This window comes from Trachymyrmex septentrionalis, unplaced genomic scaffold (assembly GCF_001594115.1).
Source record: "Trachymyrmex septentrionalis isolate Tsep2-gDNA-1 unplaced genomic scaffold, Tsep1.0 scaffold14, whole genome shotgun sequence".
Lineage (NCBI taxonomy): Eukaryota > Metazoa > Arthropoda > Insecta > Hymenoptera > Formicidae > Trachymyrmex > Trachymyrmex septentrionalis.
The window spans coordinates 4,179,587-4,195,571 of NW_017304543.1; the positions used below are offsets into that span (position 1 = coordinate 4,179,587).

A 15,985-nucleotide genomic window follows, 5' to 3' on the forward strand; every position below is an offset into this window, starting at 1 on the left:
AATAGCATTGCAAGACAAAAAGTTAAAAAAAGAAAAACAAGTCACGTATTGAACACATATTGAACTCCTTTTTTTTTATTTTGCATTGTTTGATATTCTGAAGTTCTTCAACAAATTATTTATTTTACTATTATTTTATATCATTGACAAGATGAAAGACGCAAAGCACAGAATACCTGATACGTTAAATTTGTGTATGTACGTGTTGCGAATAAGCGGACAGGGATTATTTATTTGGAAAGTCCAGAGATGCAATATCCTCTTCCTGGCTGTGGCGGCCCGTGAGTTCACGTGTGAAACCAGCAATTTAGTCATCCGGTTCCGCGTCGTGTTATGCGCGAAGTTGAATTTCGAGTTTTTGCGGAGCGTTCCGCAAAGATATATGTGGGAGAGAAAATATCACGTGTAGCTATTTAAAAAGTAGGTCTCCGCCACACGATAGTATGGTATATATATATGCTATGCTGTACCGCCTTGAGCAATGCACTGCCTCGGGAATTTCAATGAGGATTCAGCGTTTTTTTTTCGCTTCTTCAGTACCTTACGCAATATGCCGTTTTTCCCGTGACATCCGGTCCCGCGTCCATTGTGGTACGACGCGTGCAAAATTATGCTAATATACACGCGGGTTATCGGCTTATTGGTAATTGCGAAATCGCCTGCGATTGGTGGGTTTCGGTATAAAGAAGTTTATTACTAACCGATAAGAGCATTTGCTTGCAGGCTCATCGATTTGAGTTATTTCAACATACAACTGTTACGATTTTATTTAATTTTATTTAATTATAACATGAATAAAATCATCTTAAGACTGATTGTACGATTTTGACTTAAGGACATTGTAAGGCAAATGCAATATGTTAAGAATTACTTGAAAAAAATTACAGATTATTTTAAATTGCATTTAAAAGTAATACAAAAAAATTAGAGACAGTTGATCATCTGGATAAAAAATTATTTCAATAAAAAGTAATATTTTTTGAATTCGTACTCTAATAGAAATGTATGAAAATATATTATAAAATAATGATAAAAATCTCAATTTTTTTATATAAGTACTTTATGAATTCAAAAATATTTGTGTAAAGTTACATTGAGATGCAGACATTAATTGTTCAGTAAATAAACAAAAATATTTATTTGTTATTAACTGATTCGTGAATCTCAATGAAACTTTGCAGAAGTCATTTTTAGTATTTAATATTGTATTTATATTATAAAATTTAGATTTTTGTTATTTTCAAAATTTTTGTTTATAATAATAAAACTATAATATCAAGTAAAATAAATAATCTATAAAAATGTGTTGCTCAATAAAAATAGAGTACGAACACAACTTTCACATGTATGTAGTTTGTTTAAAGTGTAAATATTAATATGTTTTTTATGCCCTTACAATCTCCTTAATTTAGATTTATTCACCGAGCAAACAAATTTCAAGAGCGCGATTCAAATGTATGAAAATAAATACAAGTATCTTGGATAAGCGGATAAATTAAAATTAGTTGAGAAAGTATTGAAATTGATGAAATTTGTTTCATTAATTGATCGAAGAGAGATAAAAAAAAGATAAAAGAGGAGAAAAGAAAAAAAAAGCTCTCATTGCTATACGGTTTCGTGTAATCTAGAAATTTTACGCATCTCTGGTCGTACATGCAACTTAACGTTTACCGTAGATTTCTCACGTGTCACTGGAGTATTCTACTTTCTAAATGATAGGAAAGAAGCGGAAACCTGCGAGCCGAATACCCGCGTACGGACTGCTCGAAGAATCCAAGCAGTTAGTGTGATTCGAGTAATTATAAAATTCTTCCGCGTCTCTTATAACAGTTTTTACGGTATCTCTAAAAGTGCGGTATAAAATTGTGATTTTTTTTTTGTACGTAGGCGTAACGAGGCGTATAGACAGTGGAAAAATGGATACGCAGCGAAACCTGTTATAGTAATAAGGCAAGGTCCTTGCACCCAATGCGTAACGTTCTGTTTACGTACGATTTTTCTGAATATTTCGTCGGCGAAATCGTTAAATGTAACACCGTTCGTAAGCATAGAAATTTCCCCGCGCTTTCTAACCGTAGAGAAAAAAAAAAGTAATTGAGTTTTGAATAATTAAACATTACCTTTTTACGAAGTATTTCTGCGTTTACGATGAGAACGAGCTGATAAAGCTGAAATTTTCACGTAATGACTTTCAATACCGTCCGTTCAGCATATTCATGCGATAATTTTGTGAGCGTTATATTTATGCCGCGTTTATTAGTATACAAAATTGTTGATATATCTATGTATTGTAAAATATTCCTGTCACGATATCGTACGTATGATATTTTGCCATTGTTTAGCGGTGCATATAGAAAGTCATAAAAATACACAGACGTTTAGGTAATGGAATATTTTCTAAATATTTGAATATATTCAAGATTTTAATATGGAAATATCAAACGGTTAGAGAAGTCAAATAAAAGTTCTCGACTGTTGGAAAATAATCCGAGTGGATTCTTATGGGCGTTCGATTTCTCCGATGTCTATCTTGTGAACTATATCGATGTTCTTTGCATCGAGCATGAATAGCGTATGTGGTTCATCGAACTTTAAACGTAATCTGATGAAGTACACGCGTCCGTGGCTCCCAATGCTTCGGCATCAATGTGCGACGACATGAATTTTATACGCGCGCGACACGAGAACCGCATGAACTTGCATATAAATTAATAGCGTACATTTCGAATATTTCTTACATTCCTCACATATTTAGAACTGCATTCTTTGTTAATTAAATTTTAAATCATAATAAGAGTTGAATTATTATTCTCAATTGAATAAAAGAGCTAAAAGCTTCTTAGCTGTTAAATAATAAGAACTAGCGTTAGCTCTCAGCTCTTTTTACTTTTTATTATTACATTTTAAATATCTGCATATATTTAAAAGAAATAAAATATTTCACAATATAACCGATAACTAAAGCAAAATGAATTCTTTAAGATAAATTAATGAATATATTTACGCTGATATTTTATCTTTCCATCTCCTCGTGTAGAAGTTCCGGTTTTTTTTTTATTTAGAAGAGAGAAAGTGCGATGTTCGACGCATGAAAAATGAAATCTAGCAAACTAACAAAATCAGTTGTAAGAAATCTTGCAGGGAAGTTCTTAGCAGTAATTTAACATCTTCGATGACATTTTAATTATATCAAGTGAATGTTGAATTGTGAGAATACCATTTGATCGATGGTACCTGCAAAAGAACTCGGAAATTCGCTTTTTATGAAACGAAGCGTTGCCTGGCGTGTGACATATAAAGTGGTCCATTATTGATGGTGCTAACAGGAAACTGATGATTTTACGTGAGAAAATAAGTAGAAAATATGAAATAAAATCCTTCTACAGTACAGATTAATTTTTCTATAAATTCTGTAAAAACAAGAGAAAATTAATTAAAGAATAAGTAAATCTTTATATCTTTATTGAAATATATAAAACATGAATTTCATAATGCAAAATCTTTTTATTACTACGACCAGCATAAATTGCCTCACTGTTATATAATAACAAAATCAAAGAGAACACGACGAAAACAACGAGATTTTCGTTGTCTAATTTTATTCGCGAGTTATGCCAAGTTCTGTGTGTGTGAAACTCGTGACACCTGCGCGATCGGATATTCGGTTTACGAATATTTTAAGCTGCGCGAAGATGAGCGTCTCGCTTGAAAATTGATGCAGTGAAACAAAGGTGAGATGAAGTTCGGTCTAAAACACGGTATCATTATACCTGTATAGATTTCTCTCTTAACGCGAAAGCACTCGTTCTACTCAAGGTGAAAGTTGACTTATTATGTAGGGAGCGTGCACGAAGTATCTCGATTGAGTATTTACCGTATATCCTCGTCGAAAATTGTGGTTTTCTATCAAGTATGTCATTAATTATCTTTTCAGGAGAAACTAGAACGAATGTTTAATAAGAAACATGGTTTGATGTGAAAATCAAGATTCGAAGAAACATAATATTGCGATTAAGAGTTTACGTTAACGTTGATTCAAAGCATTATTGGAATGCAATGTATCCTTTGGATTTCTATCTTGATACGCGATATGGAATGTCTACCGGAGCATCAAGCTGGAAACAAATAGAGATTAATGAATAACGAATATGAAATAAACTAATACAGTCTTGGCAAGTTTAGTTACATTCCGCTGACTCTTGATAATGTCGATGTGCGAGTATATCTCAATAATATATCTACTAGAACTGTAATAAGAAATATCACTGGAATTGCGATAAATTATCGGCATGACACTTTTTCTTTTAATGTCAGGCCGTCTTATATTTAAAGTGCATTCAAATTAGGAATTGTTCAAATTTTGTTTTTAAATTACATATATAGAACTCGAGTAGTAATAACGGGATCTGTAGCCAAAAATAGAAATATTTATCTTTTTTTTTTGTACTTTAGACGGGAAACATCGTGCTCGATTTGCGAAATTAGTACATATTTTTAATTTAGGTTTTTTAGTATAAAAAATAAGAAACTTTTTTTTATTTTTACAAGAAACTATAAAATTATAAAAAAAAAGGAATTGTTTTTTTTTATATTTATAAAATATCATCTAACTTCATAGATTCCGCTTTTGGGTATTCTTGAAATTAGCACGACATTCTATTAATATGAAAAAAACAATAACAGTTCCAATAGTTAGTATTTTTTATATTAAAAAATTAATATTGAAAAAATAGCAGCCGGAACTCTGTTTAAAAATAGTAATAAAGTTAGACATTTTTTAATTGTTGAGAACAAGATATATTTATGATGTTACTTACGCGAATTCAATGTAAAGTTATTCTCGAAGTATTATTTATGTAAGTTTTATATATATATTATTTTTTATTCTTCACGAAAGTAATGAAAATTTGGCAAGATATAGTAGCGACTTTTAAATTAAAATAATAGCGTTTACATTGTAAACTAGTTTGCTTTACACGACGCTATATTATTGGAATATTTTTTAAATATAATTAAAATAATTTTAAACATTAAAATGTAGAATCTTTCATTAGCCTGTTATTACTCACTTAACTATTGTTTTAATACCGCAGTAATTAATGCCCGTATAATGTCATCGAAGAAATATAAGTCAGTTCGTAGAAGTTATTGCACTCATTTGTTTTTAATAGGCGACATAATTGCTGTTATTTTGCGTAATGGTCACTACAAATTTAGTATCTTGGGCAACCATTATCGTACGCGCGACGCACAATAAAAATGCTTAATAGCTGATGAACACAAGTTTAAAAAAAAATTCGAAAAAAAAATGATGAGATTATTTGTTTGTTAATTTGTGAAATATATCTCCGTTATAATTCGCAATAAGTGATCATCGTAGCGAGGCGAAATCTGAGTTGGCACTGCAATTACGTATGCAACGTAGAAGCTGCAAAACCGTTTTATTATAAAGCAGAACTAAGTTTTTATTTCCACATGTATTCGTCTAGAAAAATACGTGACATATGCGAAGCATTTCACGTATCACTCGCAGAAAATGTCGCAAGTTCATCTCTTTCACATGCGCGAATTTCACATCGGAAAATTATATAATTTTTTCCTTTTAAATTAACGTGGACTTAATTCAATGTCGCTATAAAATAAATTGCGAACGAGCGTTGAAACGGTAAGGCAGTCGCAAAGAATACGTAATCTACGGCAACAGAAAATTACGAAACACGCGCGCTTCTTCTTTTTCGCTGTCGGATGCGATAATCTCATTTGCGGAAAGGCAGCCATCTCTATTGTGCCAACTCATCACGATGCGCCCCGGTGAAAAAGATAAAGCAGGTGTTTTGAACCGGCGGATCATTTTTTTTTCTTCTTATCAGTGTACGGCCCTGAATTCCCGGATGCCGTTATTCGAGCAGGCCGTTCTACTTGCTCTCGTGTCGAGCGAGACTTTGTCAGCCTTTCTAAAGCGTCGCTTGAGAGTCCCGGGTCTGGTGAAATATTCTCGAAGCATCCGCAAATCATCTTGGCAGTACACGATAAAGTTTGCCTCTAAGGGCAACGGACTACAAAATATCTTCGTCTCTCAATCTTCCTTAAAAGCGTTGACTCTGAAATAAACGTGTGTTATAAATTATATGTAAAAATTCGGACCCAGTTTTCTAAATTAAATTTGACGATACATTCAATTTATTATTATTATCAATTATTATTATAAATTTTTTAGCTACTTAATTGCCAGTTGATTTGAAAATACATTGAAGAATTACAATTTCTTAAACTGCTACAACCTGTCGCAACATATGGATTATTTCCGACTTTTAGTTTTACTTTTTTCGCTAAGACTCTTTAATCTCTAACTCTTTAATTATAAATATGAAAAAAAAAAAGCTGAAAAACAAATAACAAAAAGAGTGACTTCTAAAATTAATTTTTGAAATAAAAACGTAACTTAACAACGTCACTTTGTCTACTCGGTGCACAGCAAGAGAAATCTTAAGCCGTGGAAAATAGCGTGCGGATGCCATTTTCAATTCTTCTAAAATGTCACGGATCTTTTGTACCGCGATGCAGGAGTGGCAGTAGGAGAATAGAAAAGAGCCAGGCGACTGTTGTAATCACGAAAACTCGCGACGCGGCACGTACCGGCTGCATAATGGATAAAAAGCGGGATGAGAACACAATGGAGAGGCGCGTGCACACGAGTGTGCACGGTGGTATCCAATTAATTTGCTTTGTACACCTATTCCGGAAAGAGAGAGAGAGAGAGAGAGAGAAAAGGTTAATTGCATCTCGTGCCGACGCTTTGCAGTAATTAAGCAGTTACAGTTATCAATCCGAATCCCGAAGTTTCTTACACGAACGCCGGGTCCAGCGGGCTTGTTTTGAACTTCCTCAGGATGTTCATTCACTTTTCATCGGGGGCAAAAAAGTGATTACGATTTACGATTGTATTTTGTTCCGTCAACCGGTTTTACATCCACATTGCGATTTTCGAAAACCGGTCGTGTGAAAGAACCGGTCTCGCGTGAAGTTCCCCTGTCGTGGATTGTTGACGATAACGGAATCGCGCCAACGACGGAATCGATGATAAAGTACATGTAATTACCATACGTTGCACGTAATGAAGACTGTCCTTGCAATCGTGATCTTTTTATTAATAAAATCAACGTATTTGCGTTTATAAAGCAGCCTGATGAGATGCATTTGCTAGCTTATTGACGACGATTACAATGTTACGCGATATACGCGGTGTTCTCATTTTTTTTGAAGCAACGAGAGGCTCGTGATGGGAATTTCTGCAATGCGCGTGCATTCCTTTACCAGAGTAATTAAATATGTGCGTAACTTTTAATATACGCGCGGTATGTACAATATGCGCAATGCGCTTTAATTAGTGGAAATATCCGAATGTATCATTCAAGCGCGAACCGTCATTAGTTAAATAAGCGGAACTAATCGCTTCTTCCATTGCGTTGCAGATATATTTATTTTACTTCCTCATCATGCATACCTATCCCCATTACGAGTTTTTCCTTAACATTACTGCAATCCATATTGATGCATCCTTTTTTCTTTTCTTTCCTTTGTAAGAAGAGAAACCGCGATTGTTTTATCGGCACAATAACAAACGTATAACATTGTACGGTTTAGCTCAAATCAGCTTCTTGTATTAACTAATTAAAATATAATAATTAATTTTTTGCTTATGATTAATGTTAAAATGCTTTTCTTAACATATTTTAATTTAAGATAAAGAAAGAAGATTATATATTGGGTCGGAGGAAAAGTTTCTGCGATATTTCGTTTGTTCACAAAATTACATACAGAATATATTCGTTGCGAAATTTTCGACTATCTGACGTGAAAGCTTAGTTTTTTTTTCAAAAATGTTTCTACGTGTCTGACTTTTTGTTACCAAGTTACATGCGGATTAAATAAAAGAGCATTCTGATTTTGATTGCTTGTAACTCCGTTAAAAATTATCGTACCGTAATTAATAATACAAGTCCTTAAAGCTGAAACTTTGCTCTACCGAATGATATCATGATAATTTGTTAAATGTAAAATATATACAAATTTTTGAGTTAAAAATGTGATATTACTATCCTTATAATCATTGCACAATCATTAAAAGAAAAGTAATGTCATATTTTTAGCTCGAATTTATATACATTCTATTTTGAAATTGGCAATTACATCACTCGATAGAGCAACGTTTCAGTTTTAAGAATCTGTTTTTTTTTTATTACAGTATGATAATTTTTAATGGAGTTATGAGTAATCAAAGTCAGAATACTCCTTTTTATTTAACTCGCGAATAACTCGAGAACAAAAAATCGTAGAAACAGTTTTACAAAACCGATTTTGTAAGAAAAACTCCAAACTTTTACGTTATAGATTGTTGAATATTTTCACAAATTTTTTTTGGGCACGCTACGGATATACCAGAAGCAAAGAAAATTTTTCATTTTTTTCAACTCGTAGTTTTTTACATGTAAAAATTACAAAACTTACATAAATTCAAAAAATATAGTAACCATTCGAAAGTAGAGATTTTAAGCTTTAAAATCATTTGTTTAAATTTAAATTTTCATCATTTTTAACGAAGATATTAAAAATATAATAACAATGAAAATGTATTTACAATACAAATTTTCAGCTAAAAAATACCACAGACATTTTTTTCGACCCAATATATATCTATAAATATATATCTATAAAATCTTTCCATCGTTTTTATTTTATAAATTATTAACGCGTGAATCACAATATCAAACTCTCGATCGAACATCAATTATTCGTATTTCGATAACGCTCTCACAATTCTATTTCGCACGCACTCTACTAATCTTCTTCCAATCGCATTCACACATATTTTTACGTTACGACACACTTTCACAGAGTTATCCACTAATTTGAAAAAAAAAGAAATGTTACTTCCTACATTTAAGTAGGAAAGTTATAATCCGTTTATGGCGCAATATCGTGGGATACCCAATGGGTTAATAAGCGAGATGGAGTACTCGGGCTGAGTGAAGGATCCACGCACGTGCACGTGCACTCACGCACGTGTACTCGCGTTAGCAGCACGCCCGATGAGAAGCGCCCACGATCGTCGTAAGAATTTCTTACGACCGAGTACACGAGAGCTGTCTCGTTTATGAGTTAGAAGTACGGGAAGTCGTGCACCATGCGCATCGGCCGGGGTACCCGTTGACCGTGGAACCCGTCGTACCGGTTTCCACCAGATTCCGGTCCGCGCCGGTTCGACGGCACCGGGAAGACGTGGCGTGATGAACGGGGCGATCTCTGCCTTCGAGGCAGCCCTGAAACATCCGACCACGATTTCACGTCGATGCATCACGTCATTTGTTTAACCAGGTCGCGTAAGCATAAATTTAGATAATCTTACTCTTGGACCTGAACATTCTCTATCGACATGAAATTTGGAAAGCTGGAAATCGTCGAGCGCGCGTTTCCCTTTCGGTTATACAACGCAAATGGAAAAAGAAACGAGAAAGAAGCTCTTCGGTGAAAGATGATTTTTTTGATTGACTTGAAATTTCTTTCTTTCCAATAAAATTTAATTAAATGTAATATTATTGGATATTAGGAGAATTATAGCATATCAGGAGATTGGGTGGTACTTGGTTATCTTAGATTTTTTTCAAGGTTTCATTTTCTTGAAACGGCAAAAATTAAGTGTATATATGATATGTAATGTTTCATACGCATGATATGAAATATTATTTTTATACCAAAACATCCTATCGTATTTTTTTTATAAAAATAGATATAGTCATTTTTCATATTTCGAAACAGAATATCGTTCACTCATCTTTTTTATCTTTATTTCTTACTTTCGTATCTCCTAATTTCCTACTTTCCTAATATCATACTTTCTTCTTTCCATTTACCTGTCTCTCTACATTCACTTACAACAAAAACCAGTCAGAAGCCAAGTCTCGTTGACTACTTAGACTTCGATATCGCCTGCCACCTCATTGTCCGATATCCGAATGACCCGAATGCGCAACGAGAAAACAATCGAGGAAACGAAACAGTTTTTAAAACAAGAAAGATTTTAAATCCATAACTTTAAGTATAACAGACGTTGTTTATATTGATGAACTGAAGATAAAATTCTATATTTAATGATGTGACTGATTGAGTAAATTAATTCCATGGCATAAACTACAACTACAAAATGCATAATAATTCGTAAAAAAATATTCTCTTTGATCTCAATATACAGGGGAGATCCCTGTTTTTCAAACAATTTTTATCCGATACTAATCTTTGTTCGATACCATCCAATCTTTCCTTACTTTATTTATTTTCTACTAGACTACTTTATATATTTTCAATCATTTTTTATATAATCTTTTTTATTTTATGTAATAATCAATTTATTATAGTAGATGATACATATCATAGAAATCGCGAAGAAAAGTTTTCAAGTTAATCAATAAATTTCATCCGCTAGCATTTTAGAATATTATACTATGTTAAGATCCGAAATATTAAATAATATTAAATAAATGTAATAAAAAAATCTCTCTCGAAAGAAAATGAGCTTTACGATAGATGCATCTGATGTTTTTCGTTCCGAAATATTAAATATCTTATTTTTATTATTTATTCCATCTGCGATATAAATTTATAGTTTTTATTGCGTCTTATTGCTACAGTCATAGATTCCATTTCAATTTCAGTATGACTCTGTGACATTCCTTTGCAAGGTGCGCGATAGCCGCATCCCTGTCCCGTTTGAGATAAAATGAATGCGTGCTACGCATGCATGTGCAATGGTCATGCGTTTACTTCACGAAACCAATGGAGATAACTAAAAACTGTGATTACAACGTTGGAGGATGCAGAAGATGCTATATAAATCTCATACGTCATATAGTCGAAAGTGACGCGTGTTCGTAATATATCTCTGAACCTTTTAGATATTTGTCTAGCTACTACCACACAGATCGAAACTTTGTGTCACTGAAACAAAATTCTATGTATTACTGAAACAAAACTCTATGTATTGCGAGTTAATAATTTCTTGACAATTTCTGACATTATTTCTCGATCGATATTTTCGTTGATCGAAGAAAAATATTATTTGACATAAGAAAAATATTTTCATATTTTACACTACATTTCGTTTCTCACGAAAGGCAATAATATGATATAACCGCGATTATTTTTCTAATTAGATGTTTAATTCTTCTACTTGGACGATAATTTTGTAGTGATATTAATGATAGTATATTTAATAATATTATCAAATTAGTGAAGATATTGAAAGTTATGCGATCTAGAAATTCTAGAATACCTACTGGTCAGTGGAAGACAATATTATGATGAATTAATTAAAATTTTTTGTAAATGTTACAATTTATTTATAAGTGTGATAAATTGTATAATTAAAAGTGTTATATTCCTACGTAATGTTTTTTTTTCTGACAGTTGTGTTTGAGTCAGATCGTAGTCTTATAGACAGTTCCGGTTAATGCTGCATAAATCAAAGGCAATTACGCGATTTCAAGAACTATCCTGCGAGGACGTGTTACGATCCCACGGTTGCGCGTGTGGAATCTCATGCGCCGTATGGCGTTTATGCTCTTTGAAGCGGAATAGATTCGCTTGAGTGCATTTTCTCAGAGGAATTTATTCCGACCGATCTATGCGATCTTTAAACCAGTGTATCATATATGCAATGTAATGCACCGTACATAAGTCGGTATATCTCGGCGTGATTTTTTGCTATTTTTCATAACGTTAACTTATACAGGATGTCGGAATCGGATATAGTGCTAATTTTCTTTAGGGACTAGTCGAGTTTTTAAGTTATTAAAAATTAACGAATTCGTTTCGCGAATTCGAATTATAATTTAAATTACGTGGATGGACAATGATATATTATTTCTGGTTCAAACATTTTAAGCTTTTAATCAAATCTTGCTTTGAAGCTTAGAGAGAGATTCCAAAATATTAAAATATGAAGGATTATAATTAAAATAATAACTTTTCGCGATGGTTTTGCTGAGAAAAATTTAACAAAGAGTAATCTGCAATAAACTACCTGTTTTTTTCCTGATCATTTTGTAATATCCTGTATAAGTACATATGTGCAATGTTTCGTAATTTTTTTTTGTCCATTATTTTTCATTTTGATAAGAAAGATTAGAAACAATTTGGATATTTTATTTCTTCCAGCGTTCACACATACTGAACAGTACGTAATAAATTCGTAATTTAATAAAAAAAAAAAGTTGATTATATATTTCTATGTGTTAATGAAAGTTTCATATGTTCCCTTCTAAAAATATGTGACGTGCGTGAAATTGTAAATTGAATCGTGCGGGAATACTTTGGTAGCTCATTGTATACGAGGTATGTGAGTTCGTTGACGTCGTAGACGCGCGTCGCTGCTAATAAAATAACGAACTCATTATAACGCCGGCTCATTGTCTGGGCAGTTGCTCTTTGTGACCCATCTAACAACACGATCCTGCATCACACGTGCATCGGCTTCTACGTGGGGCCCTTTTGCACGATGGAATTCACCACGGCTCGTGCACAGTCGGGTCACGGCCCGAGGGGAACGTGAGAGCATGTATCTACACATGATCTGCGTGATACTGTCGCAGTAGTATAGGCATATAGGTATACCTATATGCGACGTATGTAATATCGTGTATGCGTATGGAATTCCTGCAGCGAGGCTGGTAAGCCTAGGTGCATCGACTGGACGTTAAAAATAAGCTTGGGATACTGGGCACGACTGAGGGATTGTACTCTGTCTTTCCCTTTCATCAGGCCCCTCTTTATACACGATTATGCCGGTTCATTTAGCAAAGTGGAAGTTAGGAAGAATTAGAGGTGAAGATCCTAGTCCAGGAGATTGATAATTGCTTAATCTGCTGATATAGATTAATACACTTTTATTTATATATTTGTAAATATTTAAAAATGAATTTTTATAATTTTTATTATCTGGAATATATTTTGTACAATGTTTTTAGGATTTGGAATATAAAATGATTTCCTTTAACAAATAGAAGATGCAAAGTGTATTATTGTTAAAAGTAGCGAAAGTAAGTTTTTTAAGCTTAATAAAAAATAATGTACAGGATAAAACTTTGTTAAAATTGTGTTCTCTTTCATCTAGAATTCCGACGATGTACAGCATAGTGAATATTGAAAGGTGTAATTTAATAGGCAGCAGCAGCTGTTGAAATTTTAACTCAGACGCCGCGTAGTTTACCTCAAAATAAATTTTTAAAGTTTTTCTTGCTGCTACCTGTCGCACGGGGAAAATACTCCCCAGAGCCCTATGAAATTTAAAATTGTCTATTATATTATGTTATAAATAAATAATATTAAATATTCGCAATAAAAACCAGCATTGGCTTGTTATGCTCATTTAGATATTTCATTAAAATTGTCTTGTTGATAAAAATTTTATTTGTAAATTCCATCGAGCATTCCATAATCTATCTATTTTTCGCGCATGAGTATGTTTTTGTATATTCGTTTGACAAGGTGAAATCGGCGCCGAAAGTGACGAAATCGCACGCAAATAGCCGGGAATAAGCGTTCCACGCTCATAATACATTGGTATGATGTATACATGTGTATATATATATATATACAGTGAGAGCAAAAAGTATTCGTACAAGGAAATTTTTTATAAAAAAAATCTTATTTGTAGAAAATAATCATTAATTAGCAATTTTATACAATGAATATATTCTGTTCTAACATATACAAATGAGCTTTGCATGTATTGTATTTCTGATATTATAAATTTCTCGACTGTACTTTTTCAGCATTCAAACTTTTAATTTTCGCTTATTTTTCAGATGATATATTTTCTGTAATTAATACACATCTTTTTTTGGTATATATAATTTTAAGAAACGTACAGTCTACGAGTATTTTGTATTTTATGAATAATTTGTTAATTACCCAGCAAGAAATGATCATCAATTAAACGTCGAATCGACGTCAAATTATCGTATCGATATCGATTCGACATCAATTCGATGACTCATTTCTCGTTGGATAATATGTAATTTTTTAAAATAAAGTTTTATTTTTAAAAAATATTTCCTCTGTACGAATACTTTTTGTACTCACTGTATATATTGCAAAAAATAGCGACTTCCACGGTTCCTTCAAATTTCTCGAACATCTCAAAGAATTTTTCGGCGTTAACTCTTGTTTGCGATAACTGACATTTAAAAGGTACTTAAAACCTCGAATTATTTTGCAAGGAATTGTGAAAAGAGTTTTCTGGCAAGATTCTTCGCCTTTGTTTCCTTTATAAACCATTTCGTTTAATTCCTTAAAAGCTATCTTCGCGTAAAAATAATTCGTTAAAAGATCTGGCGTTAAATTTTCTTTGTTTTATCCTTTGTATGTCTAAAATCATTCTTAAAACCTTTCCATATATTATATTTAATGTATTTTATTCAATCATCAAATATTAATATCAATTTTTCTTTAAAAAAAATTGTCTAAATTTTATGAAGAAAAATAAATTTTTTTTCCTAACAGATAACTTTTTTTTAAGGATTATTCTATTTTTGCGTTAGTTGTTTCAAAACAAACAGGTATTTTTGTACATTCGATTTGTAAACAACAGATTAAAAAAACATTACATCGAATTTTAATTTGGTGAATGAAGTTTTATTATCAATGCAGCTGTGTTTTCACGAAGCTAAAGTTTGTTCAGCAGCGGAATTGCAGCACGACGCGGCGAACAATGCATCATGGTTGCAATGCAAGAAAAGTTTTCAGCTGCATTCAAGTTACGAGCGGGCTGAATTGTCCGGAACGTATGATGGAAGCTTTTCAAATGTTCTTTCCAGCGTTAATTGAGCTGCAAAGTAAAGGAACAGGTAGTGTGCCCGTTTAAAAATTCGCAAATAAGAAATCTAACAAAACCCTTCTATTATTTGGTGTCAACTAAGCTAATTCTGGTGCTGGCGGATGATTGATTACGACATAGATTTATAGCAAGAATGAACTATTTTTGTCCTTTCCGGGAAAAAGAAATTACATCGGATGACTTTAATAGCCGACATGCGCGTAGGAAGAAACCCAATAGATGGTTAGCGTTAATGCTCCCAACTGCGTAGTACATACAGTATATAGGGGCCGCGCATCAAGGGTCACACTTATCTCATTGAGCTCTATCAAACTCAATTACGGACGCTATAATTAACGTTCTAGCTAGCTGGCCTACTCGAGCACTGATAGGCATGAGAGAGGGATAATGTTATTATCGAAAACCGCGCGTGGGAGGGAGAGAGCTATCAAGCGAATAAGTGGAAAGGAATTTCTGCAAGGAAAATCAAGTATTAAATACAAATATATAAGTAATTGAAAATATCCAATCAATTGACAGCCTCTGCTCTAGACAAAGATGCAACTCGCTTGTCACTTCGCTAGTAGAAACAGACGGTTGGCGAGTCTCACTTGAGCAAATAGAAAGAGCTGAAGATGATCCATGATGCAAGTAGAAACGAATAGCTCTCCATTTTTTCTACAAATGATTTTTTCTACAACGATCAATAACAATTCTTTAAAAGAAATGCAAATAATTAGTGATTACCTGCGCAAGTAGAGAAAGACAGATATTTAAAATCTGTCCGTCGCGATAAAAATTGTTCCTAAAAAATTATTTTTATTACACTTTTTTTCATGTAACTATCAAATCAAAGTTAAAAATTAATAGTATGTTTCGAATTACGCTTAAAATACGTAGGTGAATAATAATATTAAAAATTATTTCTAGTTTACACGTAATTTGAACTTTTAATAAAATTTTGTTTGAAACTTAATTTCTGAATTGTTGAAGTTTGAAGAATTATAATTAAAATAATGACTTTTCGCGACATTTTTTTTTTGCTGAGAAAAATTTAACAAAGAGTAATCTGCAACAAACAATTTATTTCCTGATAATTTGTTAATATTTTATATA

General features: G+C 32.7%; 1 protein-coding gene across 2 annotated transcripts in view; it reads left to right on the forward strand.

The window, feature by feature from the left end:
• The window catches only part of LOC108745644 (guanine nucleotide exchange factor for Rab-3A-like), a 29,771-nt gene that overhangs the window by 818 nt on the left and 12,968 nt on the right, over positions 1-15,985 (forward strand). The window lies entirely within an intron of this gene.